The following is a 7,928-nucleotide window of genomic DNA, read 5'->3' as shown; positions in this document are numbered from 1 at the left end:
GCTGCACAGTGGGATTTTTTCTGTCTCCCTCAATGGGAATATCAAAAGGGACACTGGGCATCATCTCTCACCAGCTAAGTTGGCGGCACCTGCCCGGATCCCTTCCCAGCTGCTACTGAAGGACGCGATGGTTGTGCTATACAAGTTCTCCAGCAGTTCTGCATTTTCTTTGGCCTAGAGGAAATCAGGGACACATGAGCTCTCTCTGGCTAGAAGTGCCCTTTGACTGCCAGCACATGCTTTTATGAACCACAGGTAAATAAGAGCAAGAACAGGTGGCTGGGTAGAAGTGGAAAAAATGGGAATCTGGGGCAGATTTACATTTCCCATCACCCTCCAGTCAATAATCTCCTACAGTTCAACAGCTCACTCACAAGGTGTCTGCAAATGTCCACCTGGAGCTCTTCAGGCTTCAGCTCGGCTCTGCCACCAAGGTGCTTATTGATCGCATGTTGGAGTCTCTTCAGTCCCAAAGCAGGAAACAGAGGTGAAATGTAGCTCTGCATTCCTGAAAAAGAGCGTCACACCATTGACTTGTTCCCTACCGAGTGCTGTGTTCAATCAAAGGAACTCATCTGCGTGACTGCTCATCTATTCCAGGACAAAAAGGATTCATCTGGATGTGACTGGCAGAAACATGCAGGAATGACTAATAGAGGAGAGCTTCCACTGAATCCTGGAGGTAGCATGTATGTCTTTTGGGAACAGATATACAGATGAAAGCTGCTTCACCAGGCACAGCTGTGGTCTCTCCTCTGTTCTGGGAGGCAGGGGCCTGGGGTGAAGAGTCAGACAGGAACAGAGACCTGTAGGGTCAGACCCATGACCTATCCTGGATTCTGGTGAGGCAGCCATGGACCAACCTGGCTGGAAGTGACTCAGCAGGAGGGCAATGAACTGAGGGGAGAATTTGGGCCTCCACAACAAGCAGGAATAGCAGTGCTCCCCTGGCACTGGGAGGAAGATTCCTTTGGCTTAGTAAATAAGTCACTGTTGGTCTTACCATTGAAACCTCGGGGCTTGGGTCTTGCAGGTGCAGCAGAAGTATGACCCAGCTCTTTCGAACCTGCTCAGCGAAATAGGCCTTCCATTTTTTCTTTGTCAACTGAGCCAGGATGCCAAATAGGACAAAGGCCACTGAGCGAAGACCATCATTCTCCTACAGCCAAGAAAGCCCCACAACTTGGTAAGTAAGGGACAATCCCATCACGCACCTCACACAGCCGTCTCTTCTACGCTAAAGTAAAGTGATTGCAACTACAGCTAGTCAGATAAACTTTAATTAACCAATTTTTTATTCGAATTTTCTGATTCATGAAAATATTTTAGAGACAGTTCAATTTTGATGAAATTCCTCCAGAAGCCAGGCAGGGTCCTTAGAAACCTGCCTGGTGTCTTCTCAGTACACCCATCCAGCTCCTTGGCAGCCAATCTAGCAGGCTGACTGGGATCATAGGCTTCAGGCTCCCAGCTTTGGGGAAGGATAGCTCAGTGGTTTGAGCATTGGCCTGCTAAACCCAGGGTTGTGAGTTCAGTCCTGGGGGCCATTTTGGGAACTGGGATAAAAGCTGAGGATTGGTCCTGCTTTGAGCAGAGGTTGGACTAGATGACCTCCTGAGGTCCCTTCCAATTCTATGACCCTGGGGTCCTAGCTCTCAAATTTGCAACTCCTGGCACCTCTAGCTCCCAGAGTTTCCTGGGTTCCCAGCACCAGGATAGTCTGAGAGCAGACTGCCCAGGCCAAGGCTTCCAACAGAGCTAGGTTGAGAATAGTAATTCTGTTTCACAAGGAGTTCTGAAGTTTGGGGAGGTTCCCACAAATAGGAACAAAACCAAAATTTGAAATCTCAAAAATTCTCTGCAAAACAGAATTATCATTCCAACCCTCTCACATAAAAACGGTATAGAGCAGGCCCAACACTTTCTATTGCACTCCCCCTTTTCATGGTTATCTAGCTACCTAATCTAGTATTCAGACTTTCTTTGAGGTTCTCAGTGGCAATCACGAACAGAAGGGTGAGACTGTGGGAGCAGGGATGTCATCCCCATCCTCCTAATGTTCTCCTCCTCCGTAAAATACTTCCCTTCCCTGGGGCCTAAAATCTCTGCACTCTGACATGAGCAATGCCCAGGGAGTCCACATCACACATCGTAAATCGAGTCTAATCAAGATCGGTTGAACTGGGGTTGGAGAGTTCTGTTCACATACATCGTCAAAGTAGGCCCGGATCTGTTCGGTGAGGTCTTTGAAGGAAGAACCGATGTCCTTCTCTTTCAGCTCCTTCAGGACTTTGGCCAGTGCTTTCATGCTCTCACCAATCACTTCAGAACTGAAAACGTCATGTAAGGCCCCAATCAGTATGTCCAGAAGAAACTTCTTGTACTTTTTCACCTGTACAAACATACGACATTAAAGAAAACTTATCACTGATCACACTTCTAAGAACTTTTCTTTAGCAGTTATGAAGCTGTGGGAATTTCATCAACCCTCTCTCCCTCCTGAGATCTATAGCTATATTTCAGACCAGGTGCTAGCTACAATGAGCCAAACTCGGTAACATAATACACGTGCATAATCCTATTATTAGATTTCTAGTTACTTAGATTCCAAGGCCAAAAGGGTTCATTGTGATTATCTGGTCTGACCTCCTGCATAACATAGAAGTTCTCCGAAATAGTCTCTGAACTAGAGTACATCTTTTAGAAAAACATCCAATCTTGATTTTAAAATTGCTAGTGACCGAAAATCCACCACAACAACTGTTGGTAAATTGTTCCAATGATTAATTAAAATTACTATTAAAATGTACGCCTTATTACCAGTCTGAATTAATCTAGCTTCCTTTTTCTCCATTGAATCTTGTTATACCATTGTTTGCTAATGTGAAGAACCCATTATCAAAATTTGTTCCCCATGTGAGTAGTTATAGACTGTCCTCAAGTCACTCCTTAACCTTCTCTTTGTAAAGCTAAATAGATTGAGCTCCTTGAGTCTATCACTAAAGGTATATTTTCCAATCCTTTGATAGTTCTTGTGACTCTTCTCTGAATCCCCTCTAATTTATCAGCATCCTTCTTGAATTGTGGACATCTGATCTGGACACAGCATTCCAGCAGCACTCACATGAGTGCCATATTCAGAGGGAAAATAACTTCTTTACTCTTCTTCAAGATTCCTCTATTTATGCCTCCAAGGATCATTTCAATCCTTTTGGCCACAACTTCGCATTGGGAGCTTATGTTCAACTGATTATCTGCCATGGCTCAAGTTTTTTCTCAGCATCATTGTTCCCTGGGATAGAATCTCCGTCCTGTAAGTATGGCCTGCATTTTTGTTCCTAGATGTATACATTTACATATGGTTACATTAAAGTGCACATTGTTTGCTTATGCCCAGTTTACCAAAGGATCCAGCTTGCTCTGTATTGACTGCAAAAGGTGACTAGGGTATGGGAGAGAGCAGAATTTGGCCTAGTGCATTGTGTGCAGCCTCTGTAAACTCTGAGCAATTATTTCCCTTGGATTCTCTACTTATGTTGCATCCTATTCAGTATTCTCTCATACCTTCACAGGCGCCCCATTGACTATATTTCCCAGGCCTCTTACAGCCATCTGACGGACAATGCTGTTCCTATCCTGTGACCTTTCTTCCAAGATGCGTAAGACAATCTTAAGCAACTTCTTCTCCCTGAGCATGGGATCAGTCATTAGCTGAAATAAAATCAACATGTCCATTAGCACCAATATGATCCTTAAGATTGGGAATAGAATTTGAGCCGGCATAGAATACACTAAAAACAACAAGGAGTCCTCCTATAGCCACAGTCTTGTGGATACAGACTAATATGGCTACCCCTCTGATACGTGGCACATAACACACTAACTTTATCATTCCACACAAATGAGAAATGTCTTAAAAACATGCAGCTTTCCTTTTGGGCACTATAATAGGGATCCACTCACCTCTTGAGAGCCCCTTAGTGGCCAGGTCTGGTACCACAGTCCTTTTCTCACCCCTGGTGCACCCTGCCAGCTGACCTTAGTGAGTCTTCTGTGGCTCAGGCCTCTGGCTAAGTCCCAAAGTCCAAATGAACCCCTTCTGGGCTAGTCAAGAACAGTCCCATTGCCCTCACTAGGGTCTCCAGCCCCAACTCTGGGTCCTTGAAATTCTGCTCTTTGTTCAAGCTCTCCGTAAGCATTGTCCCCTTCCTGGGGCTTATGCCACTGTAAGTGGTAGGGGATCCAAGGCCTGCCCATAACTCTGGGTTCCAAACCATGGACCCTGTAAACAGTAGTTAGGCACCGCTTGATTTCAGTTCATTGTTGCTTTTCCTACCAGCCACTTTTAGCTTCACCCTCACCTCAAGGTTCAAGTTCTTAAGGACTCTCTTCCTGCAAACCCAACTTAAGCAAATGCTGCCAGAATCAAACTCTGGCAATCCCTGGAATTTCTGTGGCCAGAGAGCAGCATCATTTCTTGCCCCTCCAGTTCCTGGCAGGAACTGACCTGCTAAGGCCCTGCAGCTCCTTTTAGCTGAGCCTGATGGGCTCCGATTGGCTGCTCTCATGAGGCCTCTCTAGACAGACCCAGATTTGTGGCTCTTTTCCTGGGGCAGGGTGCAGTAGGACCATGGGGCCTCTTGTAAGGAGCCTCAAAGCCCAGGAACAGCCCATCCCAGGCACAGATCGATTGTTTTCCTTAGAACCAGATGAGCCCCTAAGATAGTTACTTAGCATAAGTGGAAATATGATGCAGATGTTAGAGGAGGGCTGTAGAAAGGGAGGATGGTCCAGCAGTTAACACACTTGTCTAGGACTTAGGAGACCCAGGTTCAAATTCCTGCTCCCTCAAAGACTTCCTGGGTGACCTTGGCAAATCACTTAGCCCTTCTGTGCATCAGCTTCCTGCCTGTAAAATAGGAATAATAGTGCTTCCCTACCTCCCAGGAGTGTTGTGGGGATACATACATACATTACAGAGTTTTGAGGTACTCAGATACAATCGTCATGAGAACCTAAGACAGATGTGAATGTATTTGTATGTTGCTTGTTTTATAGTATTAGGACACTAGGTTCATTCCGAAGATCTGCTGAGTGAAACCAAAACCAGGAGCTGTTGGTTAGTATCAGCACTGGGACTTGGCAGAAGAGGTCCAGTACTTCAAACTCTGTCTGTATCTCTCTCAGCCAGCACCTGTGGTTGTGTAGCTAGTATAGGCAATGACAGCAATACAAATATCAGCGAGAGAATGACTCCGAAAGGTAGAATGAAGTTCCTTGTCAGGTTTCCATATAAAGGGGGAACCAGTCTACTATCTAAAATGACAGTTACTCCTATGAACTGAACTGTACAACTCCTTAAAAGAAAGGCAAACAGACAATGGTCTAATGGTGAAACTGCTCTTCGGAGCCCTGTGTCTTACCTGGGCAAGGAAAGCTGTGCGGTGACTCGGAAGTTTTCCATTGGGGAATTCACCCAGGGGAGGAGGCTCTGGATGATCTCAAGTGTTATTAGTCCAAATCTTAGCAGACCACTGGAAGGCAAAAAACCGCTTATGGGGTCGATTGCACACTTCAAAAACTCAGCTGCTCTGAGCAGACAGCTCTGATATCTATGGGTGGGAGCTGTGTGTTTCCACCCAGGGCACCCCCCACAAAGCTATAAACTGGAGGTTCCCTCTCAGCCACTCTATTTGCTACTGATTCCCAAGGATAAAATCATGCCTCTTAGATCTCTTACCTCACCAGCAGACACACTCCCTCATGGTGAGTCTGGGGGTTTTCAAGCAGAATCCATGTTTTCTGCGTCCTGAGCACTCTCACCAGTCTCTCATTCCCAGCTTTAGAAAGCACAGATTCTAACGCTTGGACAGAAAACCTGGGGAAAGAGAGGCACAGAACTGCAGCAATCAGTAGGAAGGTGCAGCCTGAACAGAGTCAGGAAGCCCAGGTTACTTGTCAGGTCTGCTGTTCATCGACAGTTCATCCACTGGCAATATCCTGGACACCAGTGTCCCTGGAAGGACTTGATGCCAGGAGGTATGTTTCTGTCTCATACATCTCATATAACTAGTTTTGCTAGGGACAAAATTTTGCAGTCATTTTCACTTTCTGCAAGGAGTATGGATACTAGCAGAGTACAAGGATATAAAAAAGATACACGATCAGGACCCAAAAACTGGGGGGCATAGAATGTGGTGATCACTAGTGGATATTTTGGGGTTGTATCTCCAGATATGATGTGACAGAGTGCTGAGGGTATGCACTTGAGTCAGCACTCTGGTCACTATTAGTACTAATTCAGTTCCTTACAGAAAGCCTGATTGGACAGAGGTGTAGCTGATTACGAGGTCAGATTGGGGCTAGTGAGTCATGGAACCAATCATTCCATTAACAGGAAACTGTATAAAAGGACATGGGCAGGAGCCCTTTGAGGAACAGACAGAGAAAGAAACTTGGGTGACCAGATATCCCGATATTTGGGGCTTTTTCTTATACAGGTGCCTATTACCACCCACCCCCTGTCCTGATTTTTCACACTTCCTGTCTGGTCACCCAAAGAGAAACAGAAAGACAAAAAGCTGGGAGAGCCTGACAAAGTGAGCTCTCTGAGTGGAAACACCTTCCCCCCATTTTGGAGAAGAGTTTAGAAAGTTGAGATACAAGATAAAGGTGCTATGTATTGGTAGGGGGATTAAATAGACTTCACGTTGGTGTTTACAAGCAAGAAAGTCTCAACGTGGTCTGTGTTTGTAGAAGATGTGGGGGTGCAACACCCTCTCTGTCACAGCTGGGGGCTCATCAGGGATTTCCCTGTTATCTATACAAATGGAGAGCCTGCTGGAGAAGCCGGGGTAGAGGTCTGGCAGTCCGGGTGATGGAGGGAACACACTGAAATGGGTGGTGAAGCATCAAGGAGAAGTCTAGAACAGGGGTTCTCAACCTTTCTGTTTCTGAGCCTCCTCTCACCTCAACAAGCTATAAATACTCCATGGCCCACTCCCAGGCCTCTGCCCTGCCAGGCATCAGAGTTTGGGGCTCCTGGCTCTAGATTTTAACTCCACAGGGTGCAGGGGCTGGGGCTTTAGTGCAGGTGCTGGGCCTCAGGGCTCCAGCCTGGCTGGGCTCAGAGATTCAGCTTTCTGCCCTAAGCCCCAGCTAGTCTACTGCCAGCCCTGCTTGGCGGACCCCCTAAAACCGGCCCAGTTGAGAACTGCTGGTGTAGAAGACCCCACAGACCTTCTAACAATCCCACCAGGCAGAAAAACAGCCTTTGCTTGCCTGGTAGGTTTAACAGCAAAAGAGCCTTCAGGAATTTATACAGGAACAAGCCCAGGTCTGGCAACAACTCCTCCAAAGTCTGGCAAGTCCCGTGACAGGAAATGGAAACCAGGCACAGGAGATCAGACTCTGTAAAATGGGACCTGCGAACAACCTGATCTGGTTTTGGTTACTCTTAAAGGAGCAGCGGTGAGACCTCACAAGGACAGAACAATGTGGGCCTTTCGACTGACACCCCATTTAACCGGGAAGCACATATATGGCTCTTAGTGATTAGCGGGCAAGAGATTAGGGCGTGATTAAGGCAGCCATGCTGGACGAGGTGGGGCCTGTCCACAGAAAAGTACTGCCAGAAATGGAGAGTTGAAAGATGGATTGAGGATTAGGCCTCTGTGCATTTGCATAGAAATTGAAAGATTGGACCTCTCACTGGTAAGGCCACATACTCAAACTGTGGGGGAGATCATGGACTGCATGATTCTGGAAGTTTCTTCAGAGTCACCCTGAGCATATCTGAGTATAGGTTACGTGGCACCAGCCAGTTAATCTGGACCCGCAGTTAAAATTACAGAGGAATTTGCAGGCGGACATTCCCAGAGTGAGTCAGTGGTTTAAGGGGCTAAAAGATCACTAAAAGATTGCCATAT

Source organism: Mauremys reevesii, unplaced genomic scaffold, assembly GCF_016161935.1.
Source record: "Mauremys reevesii isolate NIE-2019 unplaced genomic scaffold, ASM1616193v1 Contig114, whole genome shotgun sequence".
Lineage (NCBI taxonomy): Eukaryota > Metazoa > Chordata > Testudines > Geoemydidae > Mauremys > Mauremys reevesii.
Note: the sequence above shows the minus strand (reverse complement) of the source record.